Source organism: Asparagus officinalis, chromosome 8, assembly GCF_001876935.1.
Source record: "Asparagus officinalis chromosome 8, Aspof.V1, whole genome shotgun sequence".
NCBI lineage: Eukaryota > Viridiplantae > Streptophyta > Magnoliopsida > Asparagales > Asparagaceae > Asparagus > Asparagus officinalis.
In genome coordinates this window covers 84332159-84344497 of record NC_033801.1, presented here as the reverse complement: position 1 = coordinate 84344497, position 12339 = coordinate 84332159, and positions in this window count along the sequence as shown.

Sequence of the window (12339 nt, the reverse complement as noted above, 5' to 3'; positions counted from 1 at the left end):
TTCAAAACCTGCAAGTAATTTAAAACCATTTAGAAAAGCACTTTTAACATCCATTTGAAATAATTTAAAATTCATAAAAACATGCAAATGCAAGTAAAATTCTAATTGATTCTAATCGTGCAACAGGTGCATAAGTTTCATCATAATTAATTCCTTCTTCTTGATTATAACCTTGAGCAACTAATCTAGCTTTGTTTCTAACAACTTGACCAAATTCATCTAATTTATTTCTAAAAATCCATTTTGTTTCAATAATGGATTTATTTTGAGGTCTAGGTATAAGATCCCAAACATTATTTCTAGTAAATTGATTAAGTTCATCTTGCATAGCAATTATCCATGAATCATCAAGAAGTGCTTCTTTTATATTTTTAGGTTCAATAGTTGAAATAAAAGCATTATGAGCAATCAAATTAAAATGAGATCTAGTAGTTACTTTGTCAGATATATTTCCTATAACTAAATCATGTGGATGATTTTTAACTTCTACAAAATCTTTAGGTAAATCATTTTGTAGATTATCATCTTTTGTAATATCTATCATAGGAGTATCATGTATAGTATCAATTACATCATCATCATTATTTAATATAATAGGTAATTTTGAAAAAAATTCATCAAAAGAAACATGTAAAGATTCTTCAATAACTAATGTTCTTTTGTTATATATTCTATATGCTTTACTGTGATTAGAATATCCAACAAAAATTCCTTCGTCAGATTTAGAATCAAATTTATCTAAGTTATCATTTGTGTTTAAAATAAAACATTTACAACCAAAAATTTAAAAGTAAGATACTTTAGGAATTTTGTTATAAAACAATTCATAAGAGGTTTTCTTTAAAATAGGTCTTAATAAAACTCTATTTAATACATAACAAGATGTTGATACAGCTTCTGCCCAAAAATATTTAGGTAAATTACTATCACATAACATGGTTCTAGCACATTCTTGTAAGGTTCTATTTTTCCTTTCTACAACTCCATTTTGTGGAGCAGCACGAGGAAAAGAAAAAGTATGTGATATACCATGTTTATCACAAAAATTTGCAAATAATTCATTTTTAAATTCACCTCCATGATAACTACGTATAGAAATAATAGAAGTAGATTTTTGATTTTGAATTCTTTTGCAAAATATAGAAAACTCATTAAAAGCATCATTTTTATGTTTGAGAAAAATTACACATGTGAATCTAGAATAATCATCAATAAGAACAAATGCATATCTACTTCCATTTAAAGTTGCTACTCTAGATGGACCAAAAAGATCTATGTGAATTAATTCTAATGGTCTATTTGTAGATATTACATTTTTAGATTTGAAAGAAGATTTGTGCATTTTTCCTTATTGACATGCATCACAAAAATTATTTTTAAAAGACATCTTAGATAAACCATTTACTGAATCATTTTTAGAAATCTTAGACATATGTTTAAAGTTAACATGTCCAAAACGTTTATGCCATAAAATAGAATCATTAGATGATGCAATAAGACAATGTTCATTTGAAATATTTTTCATAGATAAAACATATATGTTATTCTTTCTATGGCCTTTAAAAATAATAGTTATTAAATCAATATCATAAATTAAGCATGATTCTTTTTCAAAAACAATTTTAAAACCTTTATCATAAAGTTGACTAATACTAAGTAAATTATGTTTAAGACCATCAACTAATAAAACATTATCAACGATAGGTTTGTTTGGATTACCGACAGATACAATACCGATGACTTTTCCTTTGTTGTTATCTTCAAAAGTAACGGTACCACCATCCTTGTTTTGAAAAGATGACAACAATTGTATGTTTCTAGTCATATATTTGGAGCAACCACTATCCAAAATCCACCTATCTTTCTTGGGTACCTGAAATAATAAACATTTACATTTTGGTACCCATACTATGTTGGGTCATTTAAATTAGCCTTTAGGAAACCAAACCCATGAAGAGTTTGATTTGCCTAAATAGTTAGGTGATAAACAAATATTTTTAATAAAATCAGAAATATAAAAATTCTTATGTAAAGAAGATAATTCTTTTGGAACCCAAATAGAAAAGAATTTTGATTTCTTTTTACACAAATTTTCAGTTCTATATTCATACAAATCATGAGAAGGTTTTACAAAAATTTTTTTCTTTGATTTATTTTTATTAATTTGAAAACCTAATCCTTTTGTCTTTTGTGATTCTCTTTGAAAAGAAAGAATGCTATTAAGATTTTCTTTACCTTTATTAAATTTGCTTACATTCAAACATATATCCTCATATTCTTACATTCAAACATATATCCTCATATCTTGATTTAAAAGAAGAAATATCTTTATCTAAATTATTAATGCGAATTTTTAAATCATTACATTCTGATTTTAAATATTTATTTTCATTTCATTACATTCTGATTTTAAATAAATATTCTCATTAGATAAACATTCATTTTCTTTAAGCAAAGAATAACTTTCTTCTTTCAATTCAATTTCTTGAGAATTAGAAAAAGTAGAGGAGTTTAATTCAGAAATTTCTTCAAGTAATTTTCACCTTTAAGAAAATTATGTGATGTCTTTAATCTCACAAAAGTTTCATATAATTCATTGAAAGCGCCATGAAACACATGTGAGCACTTTCCTTTTCTTCAATTTCTTCATCTGAAGATGACTCATCACTATCATCCCAAGTGACTGCCATTGCTTTCCTTTTCTTGTTATTTTGAATGTTGTTGAAGTTGTTGAAATAACTTGATTTTTGTTTATTCTTCAACATTGGACAATCTTTCTTCATATGACCTGGTTTATTACACTTAAAACAAAGAGGGTTATTTGAAATTGAATTCTTAGATTTAAAATTACCTCATTTTATAAATTTCCAAAATTTTCGTGCAAACATGTCCATTTCTTCATCATCATCATCATCTGAATCTTCTTTATCGGAAATAGTATTGAATGCAAGAACTTTCTTGTTCTTTGATTCTTTATCATTCTTTCTATCTTCAATTTGAACTTCATATGCCATAAGATTACCAATAAGATTTTCAACCGTAAAAGTTGACAAATCATTGGCTTCTTCAATAGCGGTAACTTTCTTTTCCTATTGTGGAGTAAGTGATCGAAGTATCTTTCTTATCATCTTCACTTGTGTATATGTTTTTCCAAGACCAATGAGAGAATTTGTGATGTCGGTGAATCTGGTGAACATTTCTCCAATAGTCTCATTTTCCTTCATCTTGAACAATTCAAATCTGTGCACAAGAACAGAAATTTTAGATTCTTTAACTTTATTTGTACCTTCATGAGTTACCTCGAGTGTGTGCCAAATATCATATGCGGATGTGGCCGTTGACACCCTGTTGAACTCATTCTTGTCAAGAGCACAAAATAAGGCATTCATTGCTTTAGAATCCAAGTTTGCATTGTTCCTTTGAGATGTAGTCCATTCCGCGAAAGGAGTGGTTGGCTTCTCATATTTCGTTTCCACGATGTTCCAAAGTTCGTAGCCAATTGATTGAAGGTAAATCTTTATTCGGCACTTCCAATAGTTGTAGTTCAATCCATCGAACATTGGTGGACGATTTGTAGAGTGACCTTCTTTGAATTGTGAAGTATTTGTCGATGCCATCTTTCACCTCGCTCTGATGCCAAATGTAGGATCTGAAATACATACACTTGAACACTAGAGGGGGGGGGGTGAATAGTGTTCTTTTAAAATTTATGCAAAGTAGATTATAAATTACAAAGAAAAATAGCAATTCAGAAATTCACAATCACAAACACAAGGATTTATACTCATCCAGTCCCCAAGCAAATCCCGCTTGAGAGTTTCCACTATGATTTTGAATAAACTTATAAAATCAAACGCAAACCTGACCAATTTGCAAGTCCCTGCAAATTGCAACACCAATTGACAAACACCTTGCCAATTTGAACATCAATCTCTAAACCAAGAGATCAACACCTCTCACAACTTGAGAAAACTTTTGAAGCAACAATTTTAAGTCCTATAAGCCTTGATTTATAGTGTAGTGTAGTAGTGGCTTAGGAATGATTCTAACTTCTGTAAATTGCCAAAACAATAAGTATTTGAATAATATTCAGAGGCAATTTCAGAAACTTTTCTTTTTCTCAAAAATCTGAATATTTTTCACTTGAAAAAATGCACAAAAATCAAAGTTTGTGGGTATGTAAGTCTCTTCATTTTTCTGAACAGCTAACCTATTTATAGCCCTTGAAAAGACAATTTTTTGAACTTTAAAAACGTTTAAAGCCTTCAGTAGTCGACTACAATGTAGATTAGTCGACTATACTATAAAATAACATAAACTTATGTTTCTGTCAAACACCTGAGTAGTCGACTATAATCACTATTAGTCGACTATACTGTAAAATAACAGAAACATATATTTAAGTTTTATACACGAGTAGTCGACTACTATTCTAATTAGTCGACTACTAAGAGTAAAAATTATAAAATAAAATGTTTTTATACTCAAGTTTTAACTATAATTCTAATGGTTAACATAGGGGATTTCTATAGTTAACCAACACACTAAGCCTGTGTTAGTGTGCTCTAATATTGTGTGTGTTCGTGTGTGTGATCAAGGCTTGTACAATAATTCTAAGTAAAGAAAATGTAAAATACATTATCTCATATGTTCTTCATTTTCTTCACTTCATAATGCCTTGAAATCAACTTGCACTTGTTTATATTCTGATATTAAAATCTGCATATAAAAGTTAGTGCACACATTGTATAAATTGTTATCATCAAAATACTATCATGGAGATATGATATTCAACAGTAGTTAGTGTAGTTACATTGTGAGTATGGATTGTAAAATTTCCGATTAGCTAGAAAACCGTATTGTGAGGTGTAAATGTTTTTCGGGTAAGCGTAGAAAACCCGGTGTGATAGTGGAGATCTCCTCGAGGTGAGAGCGGGGACGTAGGTCATGGGGACCGAACCTCGTGAACATATCGTTTGTTTGTGATTGCATTGGCGCACTTATGTTTTATGTTCATATCTTATATCGCCTTTGTATATTGCTTATTGTTTATATAACCCACTATCTAGTTTAGTTTGTTTACCCTTGAGTGTTTTGTATATCCTTGCATATACCTCATAGTATATCTTATTGCCAGGATATAGCTCTTTGTTCATATTGTATATTCTTGCTCATAATTAGTTGTATATCTATCTTGCAAGAATATATTTATTAATAAGTTTTAATTGGTATTTAAATCGGATTAGATTAGCATAAATCCTATTCACCCCCCTCCCCATAGGGTTCTTTCCTAGTGGCATTAGGGTCTAACACACTTATCCCTAGGTTTGACAATAGTAGTTTCAGCTATGGTCTTAGTGGGTTCATGATATCCTAACTCTACAAAATACCCTCATACGAGGCTTTCAATATGAAAAGTTTATGCCTTTAAAAAATGGGGGTCGGTTAATAGCATAACCTTTGGGAAAAATGGTTGAGGATCCTAAACTTTTCATCTATTCTAGGTTGTGAAGCCTAATATAGATATACAAGGCTCTGAAATCATTTGTTGGATCTGAGATGCCTAGAGTGGGTGAATAGTGTTGCCTACTATTTTTTCGAGCTAGCATAGAATATTAGTGGAATAAAAATAATAATAAGTAAAATAATAGACAGTGCAAATCACAAAAGAATAACACATCCTGAATACACACGAATTTTATAGTAGTTCAGATAATCCTACATTCATTCTTCCTTCTTATGATGGGGCTTCCCCACTTGTGAAAGTTCCCTTGAATCACACACCAAATTTAGTAGGCTTTTAAGGAAAAACCCTAGTTTCTCCTAAACTTATCATTTAACATAAACTCTTCACATGTGTCCAATTCCTCAATTCAACCCCGGCTTGAGCATAACCCTTAATTCACCCCAACTTGAGTATACCGTAAAAATAAGCTTAGTATACAAACATCAAATACCAATTTAAGCACAACTAGAATAATCTTATAGCCTTTTGATTATGCAAACCATTCTTCTTGATGATAATAGCAAAGCTTTGAGAAGAACAACAATGATGATAAAGTCCAAGAGCAGCATTTCTCAAAGGTTGATGATCAGATGACGAAGAAGATGTCAAGGATGCTTTCTGAGAAGCCTGAACAAGATCCTTTCACCAAAAAATGTGAGGAAAGAGCCCATATACCCCTAATAATAAATGGCTTAATTATAATAAAAAAAATTAAAATTTTGAAATCTACCAATCAATCATCAATGGTAGACCTTCACCATTAATTGTCAAGTTGTCACCATTGATGATTAAGTTGTCACGATCAATGAACTGAATGTTTCTATAACATATAATTTTTATGGTCTCTCCAATCATTAACGTTCAATAGATCAGATTAAGAGCTTTCTAAAAAGCTATTATAATAGCGTTTTTATAACAGAGTCAAAAGTTATGACCTATACAAGTTTCAGCCCTGGCGTATGTTTTCAGCCTACTACTGATTGTTTCGACGTTGTCTCACTAAATATTCATACCACGAGCGATACATCTCTAAATTAAGGTCCATATATTTTTTTTTGTAGAATCTTGACAAAGAGAGAGATACTCTTGATAGGGGTCTAAATAATAATCAAAGTTACAAGTGCACAACTATCAAGTTATAGTATAGAAAAATAACGGTCCCATGAGAAAGGTATTGTAGGAGATAATCAAAATTGATTCTTAAGTTGTGTGTATGATAATTAAAAGTGATAGAAGTGGTTGTGGAGAGATAAAGAGAGTGATTGTGATTATATGCAAATAGAACAAAACTAGATTAAGAGGAGAGGAAGAAAGATGAAGAAATAGAGAAAACACAATTAAGAAGTAAATAAAGAAAATTCAAGAATAAAGAGAAAATCAAGTAAGTAAAAGATGGATGATTCAATTAAAGATATGATGATTCTAGAATTGAATCTACGAGCTAATTGTAGAAACGATGACGAAGTTTAGAAAAAACGAAGCAAACATGCACTTGGGTGGCCGGGTCGACCGGAAACGTGCACATGCAGGGTGTATTTTTGGATCTCTGGCTAGTCGACCGCAAGGCTAGGCCCGGTCGACCGCAACCTTGTAATTGTCAGGCTGAGTTTTTAGCCCTCTGGTCGGTCGACCGCGAGGTCAATGTCGGTCGACTGCGACTCAGGTATGGGCCTGGGTTTGGTTTCCTGGTCTGTTTAAGATTAGTGTTTGATATAAATACAAACACGGTTTGTTAAGAGTATATATCTCTGAAAAAACACAGAAGAGAGACTTTTGAGCTATGTGATTGGGAGATTTGGTGAGAGATTTGAGAGCTTTGTTTGAGAGATTAATTTGTGAGTTTTGAGTGAATTTATAATCTCTATTTGTACTCTCTCTAATAGTAAAATCCATCCCCTCCTTGCCTCATGGACGTAGGTAACTTGCCGAACCACGTAAAATCTGTGTCTTGTATTGTTTGGTGCTTGTTTTACCTATTGGTTGTGATTCTCTCTAAGTTTGGTTGTGTTCTTTTCGGATTCCGCTGCGCAACAAGTGGTATCAGAGCTTCGGGTTTGGCTTGGGGTTCGATTTGGAGGATTCAAAGCGGATTCTCGTTTGAAGAGAGTGGATTGTCAACAATGGGCGAAGCAAGTACATCGGGATCGTCCCTGTCTAAGGCGATACAAGGTTTGAGTATTAATACCACAAAAATTGATGTTCAAATTTTGATGGCAAGATAAATTTTGGTTTGTGGTGGTATCAAGTGATGGATGCGTTGGATGCCCAGAATTTAGAGGAGACTCTTGAATTACAAGAGAAACCCGCAGATATGGAAGAGAAGGTTTGGAAGAAGGTTAACAGCAGAGCATGTGGGGTTATTAGGTCATGCTTGATGCCGGATTTGATCTATGATGTGATGAATGAAACTTTGGCAAAACGGTTGTGTGAAACACTCAATGAGAAGTATTTAACGAAGAGCATTGAGAATTAGCTTCATTTAAAGAAGTGGTTTTACTAATTCAAGATGAAGAGAGGAGTTTCCATTAGAGAACATGTCAATAACTTTACAAAATTGCTATCGGATATGGCCAATGTGGATATCATGGTAGAGGATGAAGATAAGGTGATGTTGTTATTGTGTTCATTGCTAGAGGATGATTATGGTACCTTTGTCCTCACAATGATTAATGGTAGGATAACTGTTAGTTACAAGGAGGTGACATCAGCATTGGTGAATTATGAGTTGAGGAAGAGTGATGGCGAACCCTCAGAGAAGGCATCGAGAGATGCATTAGTAGTGAGAGGCCGTAGTCCAAACCGCCATCCATTCAATCACTCAAAGTCAAAGTAGAGAGGTGTCCATAGAAGTGTTTGTAGGAATCAATGTGTTTTTTGCAAAGAAGATAGACATTGGAAGAATGAATACCCAAAGTTGAAAGATCGAGCCGGGAAGAATAAGGGGAAAGTCTTACAAGCTTCAGAGGTGAATGTTGCCAAAGCTAGTGGTGACAATTCCGATTTAGATTCTTTGGGCTACTCATGTCCAGCACTACCGTCAGTTTGCTATACCAACTCTACGGAGTGGATGTTGGATTCGGGTGCTACATACCATATTTGTCCTAAGAGAGATTGGTTCTCCAGCTTTGAGGAGTTGGAAAGAGGGGATACCATGCTCATGGGTAATGATCACGTATGCCCTATTGGTGGTATTGAAACAGTCTAAATCAAGATGTGTGACGGGGTGACTAGGGACCTGAAGGAAATGAGATTCGTTCCGCAGTTGACGAATAATATCATTTTACTTTGAACTTTGAAGGCAGCAGGCTATAGGGTGATCTTGGAGAATGCAACTCTGAAGGTCACAAAAGGGTCCATGATGGTGATGAGAGGTGTCAGGGAAAATAATTTTTACTACTTGAAGGGCAAGACAGTAACAGGAAGTCTAGCAGCTTCGATTATCACAGAGGAGGATACTCCCAGCTTATGGCATATGAGATTAGGACATATTAGTGATAAGTCCTTGTAGGTATTGGCGAAACAGGGGCTGCTGAAAGGTACAAAGACCTGCAAGATGAAGTTGTGTGAACACTGCATACTTGGGAAGAAGACGAAGGTGAAATTCGGCACTGTAATTCATAACACCCAGGGTATATTAGATTATGTTCATACAGATGTTTGGGGTCCTTCCAAGAACACATCTCTTGGTGGAGCCAATTATTTTGTCACTTTCATTGATGATTATTCCTGGAGGAATTGGATATACCCTATGAAGTATAAACATGAGGTCCTGGATATATTTGTGGAGTGGAAAAAGAAAGTGAAGCTGCAGACAGGTAGAAATGTAAACGTACTCTATTTAGATAATAGTGGTGAGTACAAGAGTGATCCATTTTTATAGTTTTGTCGGGATCACGGCATTAGGCGTCATTTCACAGTTAGGGAGACACCGCAATAAAATGGGGTGGTAGAGAGATTGACTGTACCTTGCTGGAGAAGGTGCATTGTATGCTCTTACAGAGTGGATTAGCTAGATCCTTTTGGGTCGAGGCGTTGGTTTATGCAAGAGTGACGCTCCTATTTTCACACATGGCTGCAGTCCAAGATGAACCCAGAGATGTCAAACCTGCCATGTACCCACACTGTGCAATAATACGTTTTACCAATCACAGTAATATCCTCTAGTGGAATCAAATAGAAGTGCAGGTACAAAATAGGCAAAATAAGGGAAATAGATACAATAGACATGATACAGAAAGATATATCTCATAGATGAAATCATGTCTCAAATAATCTAAACTGAAATACAACTGATCTCTGAAGCAAATGTCGAATATCCCAAAACAAATCAACTAAAAATCATACTAAGGCAAACTGCCTAAACAATACGAATACAAACTCACGTGACTGAATGGAAATATAAAACTATTGTGGAGTTCCTACCAACAAACCCTGCAACGACGACTATGCAAGAACTCTATCATCCTGTGACTCTTCGATGCTCTGAGCCTCCTGAAAGGAGAAATAAAATAAAAAGAACAACAACAAGAGCGTCAAAGTGCTAGAAAGATTACCTCCATCCGCCCTCAGGGGATGGGCTACTAGATGTAGTGGAGGTTCTATCTAATAAGCATACTCTACCTAGATCGTTTTGCCCGCATCTAATGGTATTAATACTTAGAAATCTACAACACAAGACGTAGTACATCGAATGAAATAATCCGAACAAGGAAACCCTAATGTATATACAGTATGTCTCAAATGGTAGATAACTAAATATTAACACTGAACTAAAGATAAACAATCTAAAGGAAATCAATAATTAGAGACCCACAACACGAGACTGATACATCGAGCAAAATAATTCAAACAAGGAAACCCTCATGTACATACTGTATGTCTCAAATTGTAGATAACTAAATATTAATTACGAGCTATATATGAAAGGAAATATAACTGGAAAGTAAAGCATCATAAACAACATCAGTATATGTATATATATCGTGTACTCACAATTATGAGTAACTCGGTCGAAAGACAACTCAACAATGAATTGTATCACACTTGGCATCGACCAAGGACTCAAAAAAGCTGGCTTACAATATTATCATTCTTCGTAAATTCTCAACAGATCATACCCCTCATGTAAAAAGATAAGATAAGTATATTAACCTCTGCGTAAAATCATGTGGAAACGAAGACATAGGTTCACTGACCTCTGCGCACGCTCGTGAGGATAAAATCAACATAGGTTCATCGACCTCAGTGCACACTCGTGCGAAAACAACAACATAGGTTCATCGACCTTGGCGCACACTCGTGCGGAAATAATAATATGTAGTGGAGAGTAATCAGGACAATACTTGTCATAGTCCCATTTGGAAAATTCAAATGTGTGCTAGAACACTTTTCATACGTGTTCATGACTGTACATGTGATAAAGTGTGGCTCGAACTCTGCAATCGCAACTTGAAACAACGTAAACAAACCTAGGAAGACAAAATTAGCTTAGTCCGATCGACCGCCTCTAAGGCTCCGATCGATCGGTCAATGGACGCACACGAGATGCGCAAACAGGCACCCGCCGGTCGACAGCCCCTACGGCGCCGGTCGGCCGGCCAGAGGGAAATCTGTTCCCTCAGGCTTTTAAACTACAGAACTTGTAGCACCTTAAACAACTTGATTTTTTATCCTCATTATTCATACAACAAGGTCACAACTTGATTACCACTTAGCAGGATAATATTTTAGAAAAAGATAAACTCTTAGGTTTAATCAAATTAGAGTTAACATCATAATAAATTAATTTTCTGAATTTACACATAAGCTATCCACATGATTAATTATACATGATGGGATCTACCCAAATATTAGAGATAAAATTTCATTTAAACAAGTTACATTTATCTAGGTAATCACAAACCTAGGAAATAAAGCATCGTTAATTAACATGAAAAATTAATTGATTATCATTATAGAATTTTAAACATGGTTTAACATGATTAAAAATGAAATAAATTCCAAATTTCCTAATGATCATGATCATAAATCTAATAGCAATAGTTAAGGAAACAAAATTATAGTTCTAGCATTTGGATTAACATTTATCATCCAAAAATAAATTTTTAACATAACAGTTAAACTTAAGCATGAAGAATCTTCTTAAAATTTCAACTAATTACAGGGAGAGGTTTGGATGAGGGTAATCATGCCTCAAAGTTGTTGAAATTCCCAAATGACGGTTGTGCGAGATCCCCTTCACTACAAACACTAGCCTCTGTTTCCTCTCCACAAACGTCACAGGAACACTTAGAAACTACTGTAGGGTTTGAGAGGGGAAAAGGCTCTGTAAAAGATGAGTTGGGTTTTTCTTGGCAAGGATCCCTTAAAAAAATGAGTCTCTGTTAAATAGGAACCAAGTTAAAACATCAAACTGCTGTCATGATAGCGCCAACGGTGTCCGCATGCAAAAAGATGAAAACGTTGAATCATAAAGTACATACTTTACGGATTTTAAGGAACAAAAAATTCTCTTTTAAGAAGTGTCCATACACAACATTCCACTTGTACTAGATCTCAGTACAAGTCCCAAAACAGGTGTACAAAGCCTACACATCGCTGGAAAATAGCTCAAAGAACGAAATAAATCCACGTTCAAACTTGTACAAACAGCTGAAATCCCCCTGTGTTGACTCGACTCGGAGTCCAACATAGTTCGACATCTCGAACGACTAGACGAGACGATACCCTTTGTGTTAACTCAATGACTCGACTGACCAGACCAGTCGACACCATCTGTGTCAACTCGAAAGGCGGGAGCTGTTGGGTCGAAGCTCGACCGAACGAGATGACAC